We start from the raw sequence: 26,483 nt of genomic DNA on the forward strand, positions 1-26,483 counted from the left end.
CCCCAGCACTGTGGGGCACCTGCCAGCAGGCCCCCACCCATGTCCAACTCATGTTCCCCACCACCCCACCCCCAGGCACTGTGGGGCACCTGCCAGCAGGCCCCCACCCATGTCCAATTCATGTTCCCCACCACACCCCAGCACTGTGGGGCACCTGCCAGCAGGCCCCCACCCATGTCCAACTCATGTTCCCCACCACCCCCACCCCCCAGCAATGTGGGGCACCTGCCAGCAGGCCCCCACCCATGTCCAACTCATGTTCCCCACCACCCCCACCCCCCAGCAATGTGGGGCACCTGCCAGCAGGCCCCCACCCATGTCCAACTCATGTTCCCCACCACCCCCAACCCCCAGCAATGTGGGGCACCTGCCAGCAGGCCCCCACCCATGTCCAACTCATGTTCCCCACCACCCCCACCCCCCAGCACTGTGGGGCACCTGCCAGCAGGCCCCCACCCATGTCCAACTCATGTTCCCCACCACCCCCACCCCCAGGCACTGTGGGGCACCTGCCAGCAGGCCCCCAACCATGTCCAACTCATGTTCCCCACCACCCCCACCCCCAGCACTGTGGGGCACCTGCCAGCAGGCCCCCACCCATGTCTCCCACCACCCCCACCCCCCAGCCACCAGGGGCAGCCTCCACCAGGCCCCCACCCATGTCTCCCACCACCCCCACCCCCCAGCAGTGCAGGGGCAGCCTCCACCAGGCCCCCACCCATGTCTCCCACCACCCCCAGCAGTGCAGGGGCACCCTCCACCAGGCCCCCACCCATGTCTCCCACCACCCCACGCCCCAGCAGTGCAGGGGCACCCTCCACCAGGCCCCCACCCATGTCTCCCACCACCCCCACCCCCCAGCCACCAGGGGCAGCCTCCACCAGGCCCCCACCCATGTCTCCCACCACCCCCACCCCCCGGCCACCAGGGGCAGCCTCCACCAGGCCCCCACCCATGTCTCCCACCACCCCCACCCCCCAGCCACCAGGGGCAGCCTCCACCAGGCCCCCACCCATGTCTCCCACCACCCCACCCCCCCAGCAGTGCAGGGGCAGCCTCCACCAGGCCCCCACCCATGTCTCCCACCACCCCCACCCCCCAGCCACCAGGGGCAGCCTCCACCAGGCCCCCACCCATGTCTCCCACCACGCCCACCCCCCAGCCACCAGGGGCAGCCTCCACCAGGCCCCCACCCATGTCTCCCACCACCCCCACCCCCCAGCCACCAGGGGCTGCTTCCACCAGGCCCCCACCCATGTCTCCCACCACCCCCACCCCCCAGCCACCAGGGGCAGCCTCCACCAGGCCCCCACCCATGTCTCCCACCACCCCCACCCCCCAGCCACCAGGGGCAGCCTCCACCAGGCCCCCACCCATGTGTCCCACCACCCGCACCCCCCCAGCACTGTGGGGCACCTGCCAGCAGGCCCCCACCCATGTCCAACTCATGTTCCCCACCACCCCCACCCCCCAGCAACGTGGGGCACCTGCCAGCAGGCCCCCACCCATGTCCAACTCATGTTCCCCACCACCCCCACCCCCCGGCACTGTGGGGCACCTGCCAGCAGGCCCCCACCCATGTCCAACTCATGCTCCCCACCACCCCCACCCCCAGGCACTGTGGGGCACCTGCCAGCAGGCCCCCACCCATGTCCAATTCATGTTCCCCACCACCCCCACCCCCGGCACTGTGGGGCACCTGCCAGCAGGCCCCCACCCATGTCCAACTCATGCTCCCCACCACCCCCACCCCCAGGCACTGTGGGGCACCTGCCAGCAGGCCCCCACCCATGTCCAACTCATGTTCCCCACCACCCCCACCCCCCAGCACTGTGGGGCACCTGCCAGCAGGCCCCCACCCATGTCCAACTCATGTTCCCCACCACCCCCACCCCCCAGCAATGTGGGGCACCTGCCAGCAGGCCCCCACCCATGTCCAACTCATGTTCCCCACCACCCCCACCCCCCAGCAATGTGGGGCACCTGCCAGCAGGCCCCCACCCATGTCCAACTCATGTTCCCCACCACCCCCACCCCCCAGCACTGTGGGGCACCTGCCAACAGGCCCCCACCCATGTCCAACTCATGTTCCCCACCACCCCCACCCCCAAGCACTGTGGGGCACCTGCCAGCAGGCCCCCACCCATGTCCAACTCATGTTCCCCACCACCCCCACCCCCCAGCACTGTGGGGCACCTGCCAGCAGGCCCCCACCCATGTGCAACTCATGTTCCCCAGCCAACATGTCATCACAATCTAGATCCCTGGTCCCTATGATCAGCCTCCAGATGCAAAACACCCACCCGAGTATTGCATCCACCCACTCATAATTTGCAATTACATCACAGAACACCAATTGCAAGTTCCGAAACAAACACATTTCCCTCACATACACCCAATGGGTGTCAGTGAATCTCAAAACACATATCATGAAATGCATGAAACCAATGAGATACCACACATTGAAGTTCACCAAAAAAAATATGTATTAAAGGAAACATAAATAGAATCAAAAATGAAGAAACAGAAATGTGAATGTACAAAAATTAAAAGAAGCATGTCCGTGAAAAAAAGCAAAACCAAAAATAAAATTCCAAAGTAATGTTGTCCAAAGTCAATGTTCACAAAACAAAATCCAATGGGAAATAAAAAAGAAAGCCATTGTTCCATGGTTAAAATGTGAAAAAAAAATACAATCCAACAGTGAACTATGTACACGGGAACAAGCCAGTGTCCATTATCCCAACAAAAGAAAGGAAACCTATCTAACTACACTAACTAATAAAATAAACTATATACAAAAATGTGGCCAATGTCCGAAAGGTCCAAATAAAATCAAAACAAAAATGAAACCTAACACTACCTACATAACTATGTACAAGGGCAGCGGGCTAGTTTCACGGCTCACTTGTGGATGTCCCGGGCCAGGTCATCATTGAACTCCTGCTCAATGTCCCGGAGGCGGTCCTCCTCCATGGCCCCGAGGGTCCGCAGGGCCGTCGACGTGTCCACCTCCAAACCCCTGCGGATTGCCTCGAGGCACTCGGCCCGCCTCAGGGCCCTCCGCATGGAGTTCTCCGCCCTGACCATTGTGAGCCGTGCCTCTTCCGCCCGCTGCCGCTCCGCATCTATGGCGTGGCCCAACCACTGCCACACGGAAGACACTCTCTGTCCTGGGTCCTCCTGCCCTCCGGCCGATGCCTGCCCCTCCGATGTTGAAGGCCCCGAGCCTTCATGGCTCCCACCACGTTGCTGCTGCTGCTGTGCCTCTGCCCGTGCACTGCCTCCTGCTGCCTGCACATCCTCCGCCGGCTGGGGTGCAGTCGTAGATGTGGCCACCCCTGCTGGACGTCCGACTCCCGACTGTGGCAGGGATGCCTCCTCCACCAGCCTGGCCGCACCGTCAGAGGCAGCTCCACAGGGCACCCAGGTGACTGATGGGTGGGAAGATGGCACGGAGGACGACGGGCGCGTAGGGGGTCCAGTTGAGGAGGGGGTCGTAGCAAGCCCCATCAGACGGAGGAATCCGGCCTGGGTGACCTGTCCCAGCAGGCTGACGTGGTCAACGGGCCATTCAAGATGACGTGCAGTCTCCTCATGAAAAGACTGCAGGTCACCTTGCATGGCCCATTGACGCAAGGCCACACCAGTCAGGACAGGCTCAACCCGGACCCAGATAGCCACAGCCGCAGGCAGAGGAAGGCCAGTTGACATGAGCTCATCCCCTGCCTGAAAACGGGTCTGGAAGTAGGCATCCCTGCTGGTGCCAGATGATGCAGGGACAGGATCAGGGACAGGATTGCACACAGGCACCTCCGCGGCGGCCTGTGCTGCCTCCTGTCCCTGGTCCTGCACTGCACCACTAGCACCAGTGGGATCCCCACCTCCAGACCCCGTCTCTGGTGCTTGCACGGCCTCCTCCTCCACCAAACCCCCCACCAACCTGGATGACTCCGTGCCATCTTCCCCTGTTGGGCCCTGTGGGGTCCCAGCTGCCCCTTCTGCTGCCGAGGAGTCCAACTCCAACCTCCGCCTCTTGGACCTCCCCCCGGCAGCTGCGGCCTGGGACGCGGCACCGGACTCCTCACTCCCCGACGAGATGACAACATGGGAGGGGAGCCGGGCCTTGCGTCTCCGGCTGGCGGTGGGATCCCCGCCGCTGTGCTCCACAGCACCTTCTCCGCCCTCTTCATCAGTTGACGCTGCAGACAGGGAGAAACAAAACACAGGCATCAGGGCACTGTACAATGGACACATACACACATGACAGTTGTACATGAGTGGCATTGGCAAACCTCAGACATGTCATCACAATCCCCAACACACATGTCATTTCAACTCGCACACATGAGCCATACCACAGCCATGCAAAAGAAGGGGGGTCTGGGAAACTCTCTACCAGCACGAACACAGCCCATTGACTTGTTCTTGGGTGAATGGCCCCTGGGAGAGTCTCAACCAAATCTTTAGCTCACTGTTCTTTTCACAGAGAAGAAATTTCCCCGCATATCAGTCTTTGTCCTGCCCAGAGGCAGTCCAGCACCGAAATGCTAGGCAATTCTCCTCTGAACAAGAGTACCACAGCAACCCCATACACGTGTTTCAGCCTTGTTGGGCATCATCAGTGAGGTGAAGCTGCGCCTCTCTAAGAACAGTGAGCAAGGGGTCCACGTCTGGATCGCCCTGGTAACTTAGGGTTAGACCCAAAGTTAATTTATGCAAAATAAGGGGGGTCTGGGAAAATCTCTACCAGCACGAACACAGCTCAATGACTTGTTCTTGGGTGAATGGCCCCTGGGAGAGTCTCAACCAAATCTTTAGCTCACTGTTCTTTTCACAGAGAAGAAATTTCCCCGCATATCAGTCTTTGTCCTGCCCAGAGGCAGTCCAGCACCGAAATGCTAGGCAATTCTCCTCTGAACAAGAGTACCACAGCAACCCCATACACGTGTTTCAGCCTTATTGGGCATCATCAGTGAGGTGAAGCTGCACCTCTCTAAGAACAGTGAGCAAGGGGTCCACGTCTGGATCGCCCTGGTAACTTAGGGATAGACCCAAAGTTAATTTATGCAAAAGAAGGGGGGTCTGGGAAACTCTCTACCAGCACGAACACATCCCATTGACTTGTTCTTGGGTGAATGGCCCCTGGGAGAGTCTCAACCAAATCTTTAGCTCACTGTTCTTTTCACAGAGAAGAAATTTCCCCGCATATCAGTCTTTGTCCTGCCCAGAGGCAGTCCAGCACCGAAATGCTAGGCAATTCTCCTCTGAACAAGAGTACCACAGCAACCCCATACACGTGTTTCAGCCTTGTTGGGCATCATCAGTGAGGTGAAGCTGCGCCTCTCTAAGAACAGTGATCAAGGGGTCCACGTCTGGATCGCCCTGGTAATTTAGGGTTAGACCCAAAGTTAATTTATGCAAAAGAAGGGGGGTCTGGGAAACTCTCTACCAGCACGAACACAGCCCATTGCCTTGTTCTTGGGTGAATGGCCCCTGGGAGAGTCTCAACCAAATCTTTAGCTCACTGTTCTTTTCACAGAGAAGAAATTTCCCCGCATATCAGTCTTTGTCCTGCCCAGAGGCAGTCCAGCACCGAAATGCTAGGCAATTCTCCTCTGAACAAGAGTACCACAGCAACCCCATACACGTGTTTCAGCCTTGTTGGGCATCATCAGTGAGGTGAAGCTGCGCCTCTCTAAGAACAGTGAGCAAGGGGTCCACGTCTGGATCGCCCTGGTAACTTAGGGTTAGACCCAAAGTTAATTTATGCAAAAGAAGGGGGGTCTGGGAAACTCTCTACCAGCACGAACACAGCCCATTGACTTGTTCTTGGGTGAATGGCCCCTGGGAGAGTCTCAACCAAATCTTTAGCTCACTGTTCTTTTCACAGAGAAGAAATTTCCCCGCATATCAGTCTTTGTCCTGCCCAGAGGCAGTCCAGCACCGAAATGCTAGGCAATTCTCCTCTGAACAAGAGTACCACAGCAACCCCATACACGTGTTTCAGCCTTGTTGGGCATCATCAGTGAGGTGAAGCTGCGCCTCTCTAAGAACAGTGACAGGGCAATCCAGACGTGGACCCCTTGCTCACTGTTCTTAGAGAGGCAACAGTTTCACCTCACTGATGATGCCCAACAAGGCTGAAACACGTGTATGGGGTTACTGATGGTACTCTTGTTCAGAGGAGAATTGCCTAGCATTTCGGCGCTGGACTGCCCCTGGGCAGGACAAAGGCTGATATGCGGGGACATTTCTTCTCTGTGAAAAGGACAGTGAGCTAAAGACTTGGTAGAGTCTCTCCCAGGGGTTATTCACCCAAGAACAGGTCATTGGGCTGTGTTCGTGCTGGTAGAGAGATTCCCAGACCCCCCTTTGTTTGCATACATTAACTTTGGGTTTCACCCTAAGTTAACAGGGCAATCCAGACGTGGACCCCTTGCTCACTGTTCTTAGAGAGGCAACAGTTTCACCTCACTGATGATGCCCAACAAGGCTGAAACACGTGTATGGGGTTACTGATGGTACTCTTGTTCAGAGGAGAATTGCCTAGCTTTTCGGCGCTGGACTGCCCCTGGGCAGGACAAAGGCTGATATGCGGGGACATTTCTTCTCTGTGAAAAGGACAGTGAGCTAAAGACTTGGTAGAGTCTCTCCCAGGGGTTATTCACCCAAGAACAGGTCATTGGGCTGTGTTCGTGCTGGTAGAGAGATTCCCAGACCCCCCTTTGTTTGCATACATTAACTTTGGGTTTCACCCTAAGTTAACAGGGCAATCCAGACGTGGACCCCTTGCTCACTGTTCTTAGAGAGGCAACAGTTTCACCTCACTGATGATGCCCAACAAGGCTGAAACACGTGTATGGGGTTTCTGATGGTACTCTTGTTCAGAGGAGAATTGCCTAGCATTTCGGCGCTGGACTGCCCCTGGGCAGGACAAAGGCTGATATGCGGGGACATTTCTTCTCTGTGAAAAGGACAGTGAGCTAAAGACTTGGTAGAGTCTCTCCCAGGGGTTATTCACCCAAGAACAGGTCATTGGGCTGTGTTCGTGCTGGTAGAGAGATTCCCAGACCCTCCTTTGTTTGCATACATTAACTTTGGGTTTCACCCTAAGTTAACAGGGCAATCCAGACGTGGACCCCTTGCTCACTGTTCTTAGAGAGGCAACAGTTTCACCTCACTGATGATGCCCAACAAGGCTGAAACACGTGTATGGGGTTACTGATGGTACTCTTGCTCAGAGGAGAATTGCCTAGCATTTCGGCGCTGGACTGCCCCTGGGCAGGACAAAGGCTGATATGCGGGGACATTAATTCTCTGTGAAAAGGACAGTGAGCTAAAGACTTGGTAGAGTCTCTCCCAGGGGTTATTCACCCAGGAACAGGTCATTGGGCTGTGTTCGTGCTGGTAGAGAGATTCCCAGACCCCCCTTTGTTTGCATACATTAACTTTGGGTTTCACCCTAAGTTAACAGGGCAATCCAGACGTGGACCCCTTGCTCACTGTTCTTAGAGAGGCAACAGTTTCACCTCACTGATGATGCCCAACAAGGCTGAAACACGTGTATGGGGTTACTGATGGTACTCTTGTTCAGAGCAGAATTGCCTAGCATTTCGGCGCTGGACTGCCCCTGGGCAGGACAAAGGCTGATATGCGGGGACATTTCTTCTCTGTGAAAAGGACAGTGAGCTAAAGACTTGGTAGAGTCTCTCCCAGGGGTTATTCACCCAAGAACAGGTCATTGGGCTGTGTTCGTGCTGGTAGAGAGATTCCCAGACCTCCTTTGTTTGCATACATTAACTTTGGGTTTCACCCTAAGTTAACAGGGCAATCCAGACGTGGACCCCTTGCTCACTGTTCTTAGAGAGGCAACAGTTTCACCTCACTGATGATGCCCAACAAGGCTGAAACACGTGTATGGGGTTACTGATGGTACTCTTGTTCAGAGGAGAATTGCCTAGCATTTCGGCGCTGGACTGCCCCTGGGCAGGACAAAGGCTGATATGCGGGGACATTTCTTCTCTGTGAAAAGGACAGTGAGCTAAAGACTTGGTAGAGTCTCTCCCAGGGGTTATTCACCCAAGAACAGGTCATTGGGCTGTGTTCGTGCTGGTAGAGAGATTCCCAGACCCCCCTTTGTTTGCATACATTAACTTTGGGTTTCACCCTAAGTTAACAGGGCAATCCAGACGTGGACTCCTTGCTCACTGTTCTTAGAGAGGCAACAGTTTCACCTCACTGATGATGCCCAACAAGGCTGAAACACGTGTATGGGGTTACTGATGGTACTCTTGTTCAGAGGAGAATTGCCTAGCATTTCGGCGCTGGACTGCCCCTGGGCAGGACAAAGGCTGATATGCGGGGACATTTCTTCTCTGTGAAAAGGACAGTGAGCTAAAGACTTGGTAGAGTCTCTCCCAGGGGTTATTCACCCAAGAACAGGTCATTGGGCTGTGTTCGTGCTGGTAGAGAGATTCCCAGACCCCCCTTTGTTTGCATACATTAACTTTGGGTTTCACCCTAAGTTAACAGGGCAATCCAGACGTGGACCCCTTGCTCACTGTTCTTAGAGAGGCAACAGTTTCACCTCACTGATGATGCCCAACAAGGCTGAAACACGTGTATAGGGTTACTGATGGTACTCTTGTTCAGAGGAGAATTGCCTAGCATTTCGGCGCTGGACTGCCCCTGGGCAGGACAAAGGCTGATATGCGGGGACATTTCTTCTCTGTGAAAAGGACAGTGAGCTAAAGACTTGGTAGAGTCTCTCCCAGGGGTTATTCACCCAAGAACAGGTCATTGGGCTGTGTTCGTGCTGGTAGAGAGATTCCCAGACCCCCCTTTGTTTGCATACCACAGCCATATCGCAACTGCCAGCACCATCCATACACATACAACAGCATGAGCAGGCAAAGGTGAGCCAGACATCACATGCAACACAGGAAGTGCACCACACATGTACACACACCACCACACTTGCATGCATGTGTACACCCCTGCCAAGTGTCGCAGTGTTCAGACGGGCATCCATGTCACATCTGCCAATCAGGCTTCCACATACCGCTGTCACATGCATCCATGTTGCATCACTGTTGTCAAATACACACACATGCACATGTACACAGTGCTGATACATGCAGCCGAAAACAACATACATGCGTGACATCACGGACATGTCTACTTACATACACATTCATCCAAACATGTGTGCCCACACAACTGCATTTGGCATGCAAGCCTACACACACAAGCACCATCCATGTCTCACACATTCCAGCCCTCGCATGTGTTAGCCCCACGGCCCTGTACACCCCCACCCATACTCGACCCCATACAAACAGATGTGCAACCTGCACACTACTGAAAAATCACCACACGCACTGCTCACCCCCTCCGCGTTGATGGCAGTCACGATGTCAGTCCAGATCCGAGTCCGTCCTTCCTTGTCGGCGCGGGAACTTCCGAAGAGGGCATCATACTGCCCCAGGACTTGCTCCACCAGGACACCAACTTCGGTGGCACTGATGCTGGTGCCCCTCTGCCTCTCTGGCTGGGGGTTGTCAGTGGTCTCAGATGGTCTTTGCCCCGACATGACAACCCCAGAGGCAGGAGTGGGTGGGCAACTGGGTCCTGGGGCTGGGCTGTGGAGCGATGGAATCCCAGTCGGGAGTCTTCGGTTCCAGCAGGGGTGGTCACAGCAACAGCACCCCTGGCTGATGTGCAGGCAGCAAATGGCAGGGCACGTGGGCAGCAGGCAGTCAGGCAGCAGCAGATGGCAGGTGGGAGTGTGCTCGGGGCTCTGGGGGGCAGTAGTTTGGCCTTCTGGGCAGGAGCATGGTCTTCCGTGTGCTTACGCGTGGCCAGCTTGATACGGAGTGATTTGGCACGTGAAAAATCTGCACGTCAGCGTGTAATCCGAGGAAAGGCCCTTAGCGCGTAAGCGCGTTTGCACGCATACGCCTTTTCATTGGACAGAAGGCCCCTCAAGCGCAAGCGCCCCTGTGACGTGACGCGTACAGACGTGCATGGGCATTTCAGCGCACGTGAAAAACTGCACGTCCGCGTGCAATACGAGGAAAGGGCCCATGCGCGTAAGCGCGCGTGAAAAACTGCATGTCCGCGTGCAATACGAGGAAAGGGCCCATGCGCGTAAGGGCGCGTGGAAAACTGCACGTCCGCTTGTAATACGAGGAAAGGGCCCATTCGCGTAAGTGACGTGACGCGTGCGTGCGTTTCCCTCAGCACGGGTTAAAGGTGAGCGGGCCCAGCAGTTCGCTGTACGTGCCTTTCGTGGAGACCGACGTGTGTTGCTGCTTCCTGTTGTTTCGCGCGCCATAACAACTTCACAGCTATCAAGGACGTATCTCTTCTTTTGGCGGGGGTATTGGCTACCCGTGTTTTTCTGCATCGCGCTAGTCAGACGGTGAGTCGCACACGCTCTTTTTCCCACTGCGGGTGCCCCTGTGTATCGCACCCATTTTCGATGTCATAGTAGCCTGCGTGTCCCACGCGTACGCGTTATTCATGTTACTGGGTGCCACCGCGTACTGCGGGAGGTTGAATCCACGCACGTAGGCTGCAGGGTTGCGTGCACGGTTTTACTGCAGTTTTGGGGTGCCTGAGCATTGCGTGACCCGTCACCACATCACCGGGGTCACATACAGCCTTGCAGGTGCAGGGGGGCTGTTAACATCTTGCTTCCCACCCCCTTCACCCCAATTGCCCAGGTCAATTGTGGTGTACACCTCCCATTGGCACCACTCCATCTGTGCCAGCACTACTACATCTGTGCCATGGTTGGGAGGGCACCAAAGGTGAGGGGCGCCTCAGCTGGGCGTCCTCCTCGTGGCGGGCGTGGTCGGGGACGTGGCCGTGGTGACCAGGGAGTAGGGGGACTCCAGGGTGTCCAGGGCAGCCACAGAGGGGGAAGAGGCAGGGGTGCGCCACTTGAGCACAATGTTGTGCCATGTGTCAGTGCAGCCATGCCACCACCCCCTGTGGTTCCGGGGGATGCAGCTCCTGCATCTGGCACTGGCACCCGTACGACCCGGCAGTCCGTTCCATCGACTGCCATGGGCCCAAGGGTAGTGGTAGCTGCAGGTGCAGCTGTGGACATCGCCACCCAGGCTCAGGGTCTGCCAGCGCAGGCTGCGTTGGCACTTGAAGAGCCCTTGGTAGATCTCCAACAGGCCAGGGGGGAAACCATAGGGGCAGGCCGGGCTGCTCAGACCAAGAGACGTGTCCCTGGGGCAGTCATGTCATCTGCTGCCCCGAACAGCCGGGTGTTGGCAAGTGCAGGGGCAGATGCACCCAACAGCACCCCGGTTGTGAGTCTGCCAACCAGGACCGTTGCGGTCAATGACCCTGCCACAGCTGATGTTGCTGCGCAGGGTCCATTAGTGGGCACCCAGCTGCCACTGACACAAGTCAGGCCTTTGGTCATCCCTCCACCTGCCACTCCCTTGGCTCAATCCACCGAACCCACTGGCCATACTGGTCAGGGCGGCATTTGCCAGCCAGGGTCTGCGTCACAGTCCAAGAGGAGGAAGGTTGCACCTGCAGCACAGGCTGGGACCCCACACACAGCCACGACCTCCTGCACGTCGAGGCAGAAGCCTTTCTGTAAGCAGGAACTGGACTTCCTCGTGGACTACGTGCGGGGCCACAGCCGTGACATGCTAGTGGGTGCCAATAGTCAGACTACGGCTGCCCAACGTGACACCCACTGGAAGCATGTTGCGGAACATGTCAGTTCATTCGGCCATGTGGTGCGCACGGCGCAGGAGTGCAAAAAGCGTTGGAATGACATCAAGCGCAGCACTAAGGCTAAGCATGCCTCAAATTACAACTTGACTCTGGTGACTGGCGGTGGGCCTGCACCAGAGGAGGAAGAACTCACTCCGCATGAGGCTCTCGTTGCGGAGTTCATACCACCTGAATTGGTCGAAGGAGTGGGAGAGATGCTGGACTTTGATGCCCAGTCCAGTGAGTGTTGATGCGTGTTTGTTGAGGACGTGTGTGTTTCACTTGTGGGATGTGTTGTGCATGATTGCTGCTACATGTGACGTGTACATGGTTCTGATGTGTAAGTAATGCAATGCTTCCGTCATGCATGTCTCCTCTGCCTGCATGCGGGACTCCATGTGGGCATGCTCCCTTGCCCCTCCTCCGCCACTCTGCACCCCAGTTCCACCTTTGCACTGGTCTGCTTCAATCTTGCCAATGTGTAGTTTCTTGTTCATGTGTCCTGTGTAGATGCTAACTTCCAGCGTAGAAACTGCCAGACATATGCCGTGTGGTACAGCCTTAGTACTCGATGCAGGGTATCTCACTTGTACTGTGCATGGGTCAGATGTCCCGCAGGGACATGAGTGCCCATTCATGCTCGATGTGCATTGCACGCATGCCCCTATGTGTCCTTGACTGGATGATCACTGTAATATGAGTCCTTGGTTACATACATTGCCTGCCATCTCATCGGCCTCCCCATGTCAACTGTGGCTCAGTCCTGCGTTGCACACATGTTTAGGCTCTGACAATCTGTGTGGCTCACAGGCCTCAGCCTACTCAATGGCCAATGACTCTGTCCAACTCTTGTTGTGTCTTCTTCACACGTGGGCGGCCTCCGGAGTTTTCATCATGTGTCCTGCCCACTGTCCCAGCATCATTTGCAGTGTTGTAATTTGAATCACATTAAGCTGTTGATGCCAGTCAACACTGCCTGTCAATACACAGGTGTATGGTCAGCCTTTTGATACCATGCTAGGCATCCCTGCTTTGGTACTGGGGTGGAGGGGTGCTTGGCTTCTAGACATGGTACACATTGAATGCACAATGCACATGATGTGTGAATTTGACATTGCACTGCCTTCACATTTCCTGGCACACACCATGGAGTGCTTGTACATGTAGGTAGTGAGTGGCGTACACATTTTCTGCACTGCATAGACCCACTTCCATGGAAACTGCCACCTTTTAACAGGTCTGATCACAGAAGCTATTCAAAGTAGACCCAGCATGCATGCCAGGTCATATGTTGTGTGTCACATATCTGCCGGATGCCTTTGCTGTCGGTGTGTGTGTCGTGTGCTTCTGACATGTGTAGTGACCTTTTTTCTCTCTATTTTTCAGGTGATGACGCAATGGAGGCGGAGGATGGTGTTGTCATGCCAGACACAGGGTTGGTAACACCACATCAACCCGGCAATAGTGGGGGTCGTGGGGTGGTAGGCCACGAAAACCCCCAAGTGCTGCAGTCCATCTTGTCTCTGGCTGCCTATGAGTCCAGCCTTGATGACGACTCTGACGTCCATGTTGAGTTGGATGAGCATCAAGTCCATGTGTCAGGGGTGAGTGATTCTGATGTGGACACTCCTCTGTCTGTGACACCTGCACTGAGGGATCAGACAGTCTTGGTTCCTCCGCCCGTGGTGGATCGGGACGCAGGGTCACCCTCCACACCAGTCACTGATGTGCCTGGGACATCACGTCGACGGGGGCATGTAGTCGTGCAGCCGCAGGCGGTGCCAACACAGCGAGGACCCCCGGTCCTTGAGTCCCGCAGGGGTCAAGCCCGGCAACGCGGTCGCCGCGCGCAACCGCTGTATACTGAGTGGGAGCAAGACATGACTGCCAATTCAGAACGGCAGTGGGCAGCAATGGAGAACATCACTGAGAGCATGGAGCGTGTGGCCCGATCTGTGCTCCCCCCTGCTAGGCAGGTGCTTCTCCAGCAGCAGGCGGCACGGTCCACGGCCCGCTCGCTCAGGCTGGGCATGGCGGCCTCAGACAGGGCACGCCAGGCTGAAATGTCGTCTCTGCGTCAAGCAATTGCTGCTCACGCAGAGGCGCACATGGATGCCCTGAGGGAGGCGTATGCTTCCCTCAGATCCACTCTGGGTGTCCTTATGATGTCCCAGAGGCAGCAGGCAGAGGAGAGGTTTGCACAGCTTGAGCGTACCATCTCGGCTGAGCTACAGGCTTGCCGGGAGGTGCAGCGGTTGTCCAGCCAGGCCTTGCAGGAGGAACTCCGTGTTACACGTGCTACCTTGCAAGAGGAAGCACGTGTATCACGTGAGGTTCTGCATGCAGACCTATGTCACATCGCCACACAGAACCAGGCTCACCCGTCCGGCAGACTTGCTGCCGACGAGGGGCAAGCTGCGGCTAGGCGTGGCCAGGCTACTGTGCCACGTCCTCCTTTCCAGGATGAGCCAGACTCGGACGACCATCTATCTCCCACATAGGTCGGGCTGTGCAGGCGTTGAGCCCATGGAGGTTTTTTTTTTGGCTCAGCATCATCGCATGTGGATGTTGAGCAGCACCCTGTACCTCCCCCCTCCTGGGTGTCTCCCCTCCCCCCCGGGTCGTATGTGGCCATTTTTGATTTTTCTTTTAGTTTAGTTAGTTAAGTTTCTGTTTGATAGTTAGTTTAAATAGGTAATGTAGGTTTTCCATTGTTAGTGCAATTAGTTAATAGTTGATTTAGTTTAAAATTGCTAGTCTATTGTGCTTTCATGTGGCGGTGCAGTGCTTTGTGGCTTTTGAAGGCATCCACTGTCTGTTCCAGCTGGGCCCTTCATGGTTGTCTTGTGTATGTGTTTGCTGCTTGGGGTCCTTGACTCACAATTGCCACTCCTGCCTCCCTTATCCATGGGCTCGCAAGGATGGTTCGGTGTTACAGAATATTACACAAGGGCTTTGGACTGTCATATCTGTGGCATGTCTGGTGCTCTGTGACTTGTGTTGACACCCCTAGTGGGGATGATTTTGGTGTCATTGTCCACTGTTTGGCTTTTGCTAGATGGGGTGTGTCATGAATAATGTGTACATTGATTGCTATGCATTGTGTAGTATGTTTCATATCTTTCCTGTACACGTGCTTGTTGCAATTCATGCTGTAGATAGTGTACCACACTTTGGATGTGAAAGACGAACTGATGGTGTGATTTGTGCTGTGACTCTCTGACATGGTCAAGTAATGAGATGCCTGATGAGACACACACAGATGACTTTGAAGCATTAATCATGTGTTTCATGCCCTTTCTGCAGGGGGATGAGCCTCCAGAGCACCTTTGCCAGCAGACATGGCTCATTGGACGACGGAAATCTGGACCCGTTTGTTGGTGCCCACATGCACATGTGTGCACAGGCAGAGGCACAGGGATTGCATACCCACATCCTAGAACTGCTGACATGTTCCAAGGAACTCCAGGCAAGGTGAGCATCACAGGGGGGCCACGACACAGCAAAGCTTGCACCAGGCGAGTTGCACATGCAGGCTTAGTCACAGTACTGAGGGTGAGCTTAGACGAATATTGGTGTTGAAGCACACAATGCAGCTCAGATGTGTTTGTGGACTGATGGCTGTTGATAGTAGGGTTGTCTGGGACACATGCAGGGGCAGTGGCACATACCCTCCGGTACACCAAGGTCCATTGAGGCACTTGCATCAACCATGTAGCCTTCCGAGACATGGAAAGGGGCAGCTCACAGGGACATACAGCAAGGGACATACTCGGGTGCAGTGCATTTCATTTCCATGTACTTTATGATAAATGCACTGCAAACTTTGTTTCGGTCATGGTGGTACGCAACTTGCACTGAAGTCATGGCTTGCTATATGGGTCTGTCTGCTTACCCAGGGAACATTGCATGTTGTGTGAATTGTGACACATTGGTGTTCCATTTGCCACGCACCCACCGGCGGCTGACTTACTGCATTGACTGTGTATGACCCGTCACAGGGGTACTGATATATATGGGTACGAAGCATCTACACCAGATTGTCTGTTTGTAGAGTACTCTGTTGTTATGGGGCATGTTTGGTGGTGTGTTTTTGTGTAATTGGCACGTACTGGTTGTTGACTGTGGCTCTCTTTGCAGCATTGCAGTGCTCCTGTAACCGGACCTGAGAGTGCGCAGGCAGGAGGCCAGCACTCAAAACCAGAGCTAAGTGTCTTGTTGTTTTTCTTTCAAACTGCTCTGCATAGGCTTGCTGGGGGGGTGCACTAATGCATGGATGTATGTGTGATTCAATTTGGTATGTTTCTTTCCCCCTAATCACCCGGAATCCTATGCAATTTTGAAACCTGTACCCTCTACCCGGTGTTCCTGCTTCCCGTACCTATCCAAGCAACGTTCCCTAACCCTCTTTCCCCGCTGGGGTTGCGGATGCCTGTGTAAGCCCCGAACTTGCAGGCGCCAAAACCCTAGAGGGGGTGGTTGGTTCGTACCACTCCTAAGCCTGGACTACAGAAGGCCATAACAATGATGTCCAAGTTCGTTTGGATTGTGTATGTGTTCATGCAGGTAGTACATTTTCGTGCATTCCCTACTTTCATGTGTCATTGCTCCTCCCCTCTCCTGCCACTCATTCCAGTTATCCAGTGTGCCAACACCTGTCCCGACTGCATATCCCTGAACCTCCTTCCCCACCAGGGTCTCAGGGGCCTGTGTGAGTTTGACCTTGCAGGCACCTGGGACACGGTGGGGGTGGTTGTTTCATGACACTCCCGCGCCTGTACACGGGACCTGTGACAATACACATCCGTTCATGATGCATCATCCTATGTTATGTACCACACATGGTTCACATCCTGTTGTGACATTGTTTTACTGTGCTACCTTGGTTGTTGCATCATTGTGGTAGTACTTGGCCTTTGTGAGGTACTGCTACGTCAAGTCATCTACTGGAGGGTGTTCGGGTTCGTTTTATGCCTTGGATTTTGTGATTTTGGAAATGAGTGTGGATTCTGAGGGTTCAGGCATCTTTTTACACACAAGGTGGGAGATGGTGACGAAGGGTAAAGGTGATCCTGTGGCCAGGTGGAATTGAGGGTTGGAGGCTCCATGACCCAGGTGCAGTTGTTCAGTGGGTCATGGTCATTTGTGAGGGAGGGGGGGGGGTTGTTGTTGATCGTTGCCTTGCCCTGCAGTGTCATGGGAACCCTGACATTGTAATGGTGGTATCCTATGTACATGTTGTGTTCTGCTGATCAATGCCTGTTCATGTGTTGTGTTTTCCTTTCAGGTGCGAGGGGATAGTTGTGGTTTGACATGCTGGGGTGTACACATGGTGAATGTTCACATGTGATGTGTAGGGAACACTGATGGTCACTTGAGTGCACATGCATATGTGGAGTGCATGTCCTTGCAGAACCACACACTTGCACTCTGATGCACTACATATACTCCCACCCTTGCATATCCACGTGTACACTGTTTGCCTTCTGGTGCCCACTTTGTCCCTGCAGCACATGTTCTGTGACCGATTATGGATCCAGTACATGCCTAATTTGATGTTTGATGTGGTCTGTCACTTAGATGTGATGCTCAGGGTGTGCATCACACACAACGGCTATTCACTGTGCTGTGTGCTGAGCAGTGTGTTGCAGGAGTAGGACACTGCACACATGAGCTGCAGTGTTGATTTTGCAATGGATAATGTGCATGTAGACAGGCATTCATTGTTATGTTACGTCTACGACTGTTGTAATGCATTTGGAAATGACTTATTTTGGGTGGGAGATTTTGTTGGTCTGTCATTTCATCTGATTCCAGGTCAGGCATCATTGTCTGATGCCACTGTACATTTAGGACATGGCAATGTGTACCTTATCGTTACTGTGTTGGTGTATGGGTATTGCTTGCCATGTCATGTTGTGGTTTGGGAGGGTTTGAGTGACATGACAGTGATGGCCATGGCCTGTTTTGCAGGTGTGTGTGATGCACACCTTGCATGTCAGGGTCATCCGCTTCTCAGAGCAACTAGCTGGGGGTAGATTTCTCTCCGCGGCAGGGCCCTCCCCCTGGAACAGACTTCCTGCCTGACTTGAACCTGAGGGGAACCATCTCCAGTTCTGGAAACACCTCAAGACCTTCCTCTTTGCTTCTGCTTACTCTCTGCCTCTTCCTTGCAGAATTCTTCACTGGAACTGCACAGGAGCTGCAACTGGGCCACTCTCACCGACCTCGGTCCCTGGCCCAGCCACTCTCCACTTGCACTGCCTCCCTGGCAACCCCTGCACTGCAGTACTGTCTCTCTATCCCTACAGCCCTCCCTTCCCAGCACTTGTCTGCACTTACCTTTGCAGTTGCCACCAGCCAACCTATGTATTATTTTTTTGGGCTACTTCCCCTGTACTGGACTCCCCCCCACCCTTCCCCTTTTCCCTTCCCCCTACCCCTGCACTTGCACAATCTCAATGACACCTGGCCTAGTAGTACCGTTGTCTGTCTTCCCTTGTTCCCCCCTCCCTGCCTCATCGCGCCTTGAAATACTTGTGTATGGGCCATATCATGTCATATGTCATGTGTGCCTTTTGGTCACACAGGATAGCTTGTGTTTAAGTAGCTAGGGATGCAGACGATGTGGCACTTCCATGGCAACTATCTCAGGGTGGTAGGGTTGTGACAGTTGACTGTCTCTTTGTCATCATCGATTGTCACCTGGTATGTGCCAGGCCTGTGTGCACTCCGCAGGGGTGGGAGTTTAGGTGAAAAATGTGGCCACAAGCTGGGTCCGGGCTTCCTCGCCACGTGCCCTGTCCCCTCCCATGGGCAGCGCCTGTGCCTGTGGTTGGGGATGTGGGGGCACCACCATGTCCACCGGGACGCCCTGCCGTGTTGCAACATTGTGCAGGACACATGCTGCCACAATGATCCTGCACACTACTGGTGGTGCATAGAGTAGTTGCTCACCAGAGCGGTCAAGGGAGCGGAAACGTGACTTGAGCACTCTGAATGTGCGCTCCACTATGCCCCTGGTTGCAATATGGGCAGCGTTGTATCTTACCTGGGGTGGTGTGGTGGGGTTCCGGATTGGCGTCATCATGCGGTTGCTCAGAGGGTAGGCACTGTCCCCTGGGGAGGTGATAATAGTTGAGATTATTAGGGTTTGGATATTTGTCTGTGTGTGACTTGCATGCATGTGCAAGGGCATTTGTACTGACCTAGGAGCCATGTGTCGCCATGCTGCCCAGCTTCCAGGGCCCGGCTCAGGGCGGACATTCTGTATATGAAACTGTCATGGGTGGAGCCAGGGTAGTTTGCATAGACAGAGGTGATGATTCCCTTTGCATCGCATACCACCTGTACATTGATGGAATGCCAGTGCTTGCGGTTTCGGTAGATGTGCTCAGTGGCCCTAGGTGGACGTAGGGCCACATGGGTGCAATCTATGGCACCGAGAACTTTGGGGAAGTGTGCCACCCTGAAAAAATCCAGGACAACGGCCTGCCTTTCTGCGGGTGTTCTGGGCATGTATATGTGCCTGCGGACTGAGGGGCGCGCTGTCATGATTGCCAGTACCTGGTGTAGGCAGCGTGACTGCGTGGCCTGTGAGACCCCCCCCACTATGGCAGTGGTCCGCTGAAATGACCCAGTGGCCAAAAAATGCAGGACATTGAGCAGCTTCTCCAAGGGGCTCAATGCTTGGGAGCAAAGGGTGGGGATGTAAGGTCATCTTCCCACTCCCTGACCAGGTCTAGGATGATATGGGGTGGAAACCTATACCTTCTGTAGACCTGGTCGTCAGGCATCCCAAAAAGGCTTGCCCGTGGTGCGAAAATGCGTGCCCTGGCTATTCTCCTCCTCCTGCGGTGTCCCACGATCAGTGCAGCGACAAATGGGGCATTCATCGTAGCTGTATATACGCGTTTGTTGTTAGCGCGCACTTTTATGCTGTGCGCGGGGACGCTTCCGCCTGCCTTCGTGTGGGCGGACGCATTGACGCCTGTGCACGTCTTTTGCCGTGCGCGGGTTTCCCGTATTCGGATATGTGGTAAGACTGTACGTCCGAGTGTCATCGCGTGTGATCGGAGGGGAGTGAGCGTACACATGATTGGCCTGGGTATGTGTGTTTCGGGGTGCGCGGGAACTTTCACACGCGATTGGTGGAAATCCACGTGTGTTCTGTCATCACGTGCAATGAGGGAAACACCCGCGCGCGTCACGTCACAGACGCGCTCACGCGCTAAGGGCCTTTGGTCCAAGGAAATCGCATATACGTGCTGCCGTGCATACGCGCTAAGGGCCTTTCCTCGAATTACATGCTGACGTGCAGATTTTTCACGTGCCAAATCACTCCGTATCAAGCTGGCCACGCGTAAGCACACGGAAGACCACGCTCCTGCCCAGAAGGCCGAACTACTGCCCCCCACAGCCCCGAGCACGCTCCCACCTGCCATCTGCTGCTGCCTGACTGCCTGCTGCCCACGTGCCCTGCCATTTGCTGCCTGCACATCAGCCAGGGGTGCTGTTGCTGTGACCACCCCTGCTGGAACCGAAGACTCCCGACTGGGATTCCATCGCTCCACAGCCCAGCCCCAGGACCCAGTTGCCCACCCACTCCTGCCTCTGGGGTTGTCATGTCGGGGCAAACACCATCTGAGACCACTGACAACCCCCGGCCAGAGAGGCAGAGGGGCACCAGCTTCAGTGCCACCGAAGTTGGTGTCCTGGTGGAGCAAGTCCTGGGGCAGTATGATGCCCTCTTCGGAAGTTCCCGCGCCGACAAGGAAGGACGGACTCGGATCTGGACTGACATCGTGACTGCCATCAACGCGGAGGGGGTGGCAGTCCGCGACTTACAACATGTCAAGAAGCGCTGGGAGGACTTCAGGTCCAGGACCCTGAACAAGGCCCGGCGCCTCTTGAAGGCAGCGGATGCCAAGGGGCGCCGGGGCCACTTGTCGGAAGAACAGATGAGGGTCCTGGAACGCATATCCCCAGCGCTCCACGTCCAGGTCCTTGAGAGGCAGACCCGTCTGGAGTCGAGCGGTAAGTGTACATGCATCCTGATTGTGAGCAGTGCGTGTGGTGATTTTTCAGTAGTGTGCAGGTTGCACATCTGTTTGTATGGGGTCGAGTATGGGTGGGGGTGTACAGGGCCGTGGGGCTAACACATGCGAGGGCTGGAATGTGTGAGACATGGATGGTGCTTGTGTGTGTAGGCTTGCATGCCAAATGCAGTTGTGTGGGCACACATGTTTGGATGAATGTGTATGTAAGTAGACATGTCCGTGATGTCACGCATGTATGTTGTTTTCGGCTGCATGTATCAGCACTGTGTACATGTGCATGTGTGTGTATTTGACAACAGTGATGCAACATGGATGCATGTGACAGCGGTATGTGGAAGCCTGATTGGCAGATGTGACATGGATGCCCGTCTGAACACTGCGACACTTGGCAGGGGTGTACACATGCATGCAAGTGTAGTGGTGTGTGTACATGTGTGGTGCACTTCCTGTGTTGCATGTGATGTCTGGCTCACCTTTGCCTGCTCATGCTGTTGTATGTGTATGGATGGTGCTGGCAGTTGCGATATGGCTGTGGTATGGCTCATGTGTGCGAGTTGAAATGACATGTGTGTTGGGGATTGTGATGACATGTCTGAGGTTTGCCAATGCCACTCATGTACAACTGTCATGTGTGTATGTGTCCATTGTACAGTGCCCTGATGCCTGTGTTTCTCCCTGTCTGCAGCGTCAACTGATGAGGAGGGCGGAGAAGGTGCTGTGGAGCACAGCGGCAGGGATCCCACCGCCAGCCGGAGACGCAAGGCCCGGCTCCCCTCCCATGTTGTCATCTCGTCGGGGAGTGAGGAGTCCGGTGCCGCGTCCCAGGCCGGAGCTGCCGGGGGGAGGTCCAAGAGGCGGAGGTTGGAGTTGGACTCCTCGGCAGCAGAAGGGGCAGCTGGGACCCCACAGGGCCCAACAGGGGAAGATGGCACGGAGTCATCCAGGTTGGTGGGGGGTTTGGTGGAGGAGGAGGCCGTGCAAGCACCAGAGACGGGGTCTGGAGGTGGGGATCCCACTGGTGCTAGTGGTGCAGTGCAGGACCAGGGACAGGAGGCAGCACAGGCCGCCGCGGAGGTGCCTGTGTGCAATCCTGTCCCTGATCCTGTCCCTGCATCATCTTGCACCAGCAGGGATGCCTACGTCCAGACCCGTTTTCAGGCAGGGGATGAGCTCACGTCAACTGGCCTTACTCTGCCTGCGGACGTGGCTATCCGGGTCCGGGTTGAGCCTGTCCTGACTGGTGTGGCGTTGCGTCAACGGGCCATGCGAGGTGACCTGCAGTCTTTTCATGAGGAGACTGCACGTCATCTCGAATGGCTCGTTGACCACGTCAGCCTGCTGGGACCGGTCACCCAGGCCGGATTCCTCCGTCTGATGGGGCTTGCTACGACCCCCTCCTCAACTGGACCCCCTACGCGCCAGTCGTCCTCCGTGCCATCTTCCCACCCATCAGTCACCTGGGTGCCCTGTGGAGCTGCCTCTGACGGTGCGGCCAGGCTGGTGGTGGAGGCATCCCTGCCACAGTCGGGAGTCGGACGTCCAGCAGGGGTGGCCACATCTACGACTGCACCCCAGCCGGCGGAGGATGTGCAGGCAGCAGGAGGCAGTGCACGGGCAGAGGCACAGCAGCAGCAGCAACGTGGTGGGAGCCATGAAGGCTCGGGGCCTTCAACATCGGAGGGGCAGGCATCGGCCGGAGGGGAGGAGGACCCAGGACAGAGAGTGTCTTCCGTGTGGCAGCGGTTGGGCCACGCCATAGATGCGGAGCGGCAGCGGGCGGAAGAGGCACGGCTCACACTGGTCAGGGCGGAGAACTCCATGCGGAGGGCCCTGAGGCGTGCCGAGTGCCTCGAGGCAATCCGCAGGGGTTTGGAGGTGGACACATCGACGGCCCTGCGGACCCTCTGGGCCATGGAGGAGGACCGCCTCCGGGACATTGAGGAGGAGTTCGATGATGCCCTGGCCCGGGACATCCACAAGTGAGCCGTGAAACTAGCCCGCTGCCCTTGTACATAATTATGTAGGTAGTGTTAGGTTTCATTTTTGTTTTGATTTTATTTGGACCTTTCGGACATTGGCCACATTTTTGTATATAGTTTATTTTATTAGTTAGTGTAGTTAGATAGGTTTCCTTTCTTTTGTTGGGATAATGGACCCTGGCTTGTTCCCATGTACATAGTTCACTGTTGGATTGTATTTATTTTTTCACATTTTAACCATGGAGCAATGGCTTTCTTTTTTATTTCCAATTGGATTTTGTTTTGTGGACATTGACTTTGGACAACATTACTTTGGAATTTTATTTTTGGTTTTGCTTTTTTTCACGGACATGCTTCTTTTAATTTTTGTACATTCACATTTCTGTTTCTTCATTTTTGATTCTATTTATGTTTCCTTTAATACATATTTTTTTTGGTGAACTTCAATGTGTGGTATCTCATTGGTTTCATGCATTTCATGATATGTGTTTTGAGATTCACTGACACCCATTGGGTATATGTGAGGGAAATGTGTTTGTTTCGGAACTTGCAATTGGTGTTCTGTGATGTAATTGCAAATTATGAGTGGGTGGATGCAATACTCGGGTGGGTGTTTTGCATTTGGTGGCTGACCATAGGGACCAGGGATCTAGATTGTGATGACATGTTGGCTGGGGAACATGAGTTGCACATGGGTGGGGGCCTGCTGGCAGGTGCCCCGCAGTGCTGGGGGGTGGGGGTGGTGGGGAACATGAGTTGGACATGGGTGGGGGCCTGCTGGCAGGTGCCCCAACGTGCTGGGGGGTGGGGTTGGTGGGAGACATGGGTGGGGGCCTGCTGGAGGCTGCCCCTGCACTGCTGGGGGGTGGGGGTGCTGGGAGACATGGGTGGGGGCCTGGTGGTGGGTGCCCCTGGTGGTTGGGGGGTGGGGGTGGTGGGAGACATGGGTGGGGGCCTGGTGGAGGCTGCCCCTGCACTGCTGGTGGGTGGGGGTGGTGGGAGACATGGGTGGGGGCCTGGTGGAGGCTGCCCCTGGTGGCTGGGGGGTGGGGGTGGTGGGAGACATGGGTGGGGGCCTGGTGGAGGCTGCCCCTGCACTGCTGGGGGGTGGGGGTGCTGGGAGACATGGGTGGGGGCCTGGTGGTGGGTGCCCCACAGTGCTGGGGGTGGTGGGAGACATGGGTGGGTGCCTGGTGGAGGCTGCCCCTGATGACTGGGGGGTGGGGGTGGTGGGAGACATGGGTGGGGGCCTGGTGGTGGGTGCCCCTGCACTGCTGGGGGGTGGGGGTGCTGGGAGACATGGGTGGGGGCCTGGTGGAGGCTGCCCCTGGTGGCTGGGGGGTGGGGGTGCTGGGAGACATGGGTGGGGGCCTGGTGGTGGGTGCCCCTGGTGGCTGGGGGGTGGGGGTGGTGGAAGACATGGGTGGGGGCCCAGTGGAGGCTGCCCCTGGTGGCTGGGGGGTGGGGGTGGTGGGAGACATGGGTGGGCGCCTGATGGAGGCTGCCCCTGGTGGCTGGGGGGTGGGGGTGGTGGGAGACATGGGTGGGGGCCTGGTGGAGGCTGCCCCTGCACTGCTGGGGGGTGGGGGTGGTGGGCGACATGGGTGGGGGCCTGGTGGAGGCTGCCCCTGGTGGCTGGGGGTGCTGGGAGACATGGGTGGGGGCCTGGTGGTGGGTGCCCCTGGTGGCTGGGGGGTGGGGGTGCTGGGAGACATGGGTGGGGGCCTGGTGGTGGGTGCCCCTGCACTGCTGGGGGGTGGGGGTGCTGGGAGACATGGGTGGGGGCCTGGTGGAGGCTGCCCCTGCACTGCTGGGGGGTGGGGGTGGTGGGAGACATGGGTGGGGGCCTGGTGGAGGCTGCCCCTGCACTGCTGGGGGGTGGGGGTGGTGGGCGACATGGGTGGGGGCCTGGTGGAGGCTGCCCCTGGTGGCTGGGGGTGCTGGGAGACATGGGTGGGGGCCTGGTGGTGGGTGCCCCTGGTGGCTGGGGGGTGGGGGTGCTGGGAGACATGGGTGGGGGCCTGGTGGTGGGTGCCCCTGCACTGCTGGGGGGTGGGGTGCTGGGAGACATGGGTGGGGGCCTGGTGGAGGCTGCCCCTGGTGGCTGGGGGGTGGGGGTGGTGGGAGACATGGGTGGGGGCCTGGTGGAGGCTGCCCCTGGTGGCTGGTGGCTGGGGGTGGTGGGGAACATGAGTTGGACATGGGTGGGGGCCTGCTGGCAGGTGCCCCACAGTGCTGGGGGGTGGGGGTGGTGGGAGACATGGGTGGGGGCCTGGTGGAGGCTCCCGCCTGGTAACTGGGGGGCGGGGGTACTGGATAGACATGGGTGGGGGCCTGGTGGAGGCTGCCCCTGCACTGCTGGGGTGGGGGGTGGGAGACATGGGTGGGGGCCTGGTGGAGGCTGCCCCTGATGGCTGGGGGGTGGGGGTGGTGGGGAACATGAGTTGGACATGGGTGGGGGCCTGCTGGCAGGTGCCCCACATTGCTGGGGGGTGGGGGTGGTGGGGAACATGAATTGGACATGGGTGGGGGCCTGGTGGAGGCTGCCCCTGGTGGCTGGGGGGTGGGGGTGGTGGGGAACATGAGTTGGACATGGGTGGGGGCCTGCTGGCAGGTGCCCCACAGTGCTGGGGGGTGGGGGTGGTGGGAGACATGGGTGGGGGCCTGGTGGAGGGTGCCCCTGGTGGCTGGGGGTGCAGGGGACATGCGTTGGTGGGCAGTAGTGCAAGTTGACATGTGGGTTGGCTGGGGGGCATGGCCATGGTGGATGGGGTGCCTGCAGGACATGTGCAGGGTAGGCCCCTGTGGTGTGAGCCACCTGCAGGGGCCGTGGAGGGTGTAGAGGGAACACCTGGGAGGACCCACACGTGCAATTCACGTGTGCTGCTCCCCGCGCACCCCTGTAATACACGTACCCTGATGAGATCGCGTGTGGAACTTCCCGCGCACCCCTGTAATACACGTACCCTGATGGAATTGCGTGTGTAACTTCCCGCGCACCCCCGAAATACACGTACCCCGCTCAATCGTGTGTGTAACTTCCCGCGCACCCCCGAAATACACGTACCCCGCTCAATCGCGTGTGTAACTTCCCGCGCACCCCCGAAATACACGTACCCCGCTCAATCGCGTGTGCAACTTCCCACGCGCCCCCGAAATACACATACCCCGCTCAATCGCGTGTGTAACTTCCCGCGCGCCCCCGAAATACACATACCCCGCTCAATCGCGTGTGTAACTTCCCGCGCGCCCCCGAAATACACGTACCCCGCTCAATCGCGTGTAACTTCCCGCGCACCCCTGATGTACACGTACCCCGCTCAATCGCGTGTGTTGCTTCCCGCGCACCCCCGCAGTACACGTGCCCCGCTCGCACAGGCCCAATTGCTGTATGTTGCCACTTTTGTGATGCGCTGGGACTCTACCGCCTGCCTTCGTGTGGCGGACGTGTTTCAGCTTGTGCGTGTCTTTGGCTGTGCGTGGCTTTGCCCTATTCGATTCCATGAATACGTGTGGTTTGAGTGCGTGTGGGCGTTCCGTCTGCTTCCCTGCAGTACATCCCCAGTTACGCCCTTATTTTCACGCGTTGTTCCCCATTCCGCGCGTTACGCCCCGTGTCCCGCCCACTTTCTGGTGTATGCGCCGAGGTTGTGCGCTTTCACTGTGCGCGTTGCGCACGCCTTTCGGGATGTTGCAG

Source organism: Ambystoma mexicanum, chromosome 8, assembly GCF_040938575.1.
Source record: "Ambystoma mexicanum isolate Mex_15411 chromosome 8, UKY_AmexF1_1, whole genome shotgun sequence".
Classification (NCBI taxonomy): Eukaryota; Metazoa; Chordata; class Amphibia; order Caudata; family Ambystomatidae; genus Ambystoma; species Ambystoma mexicanum.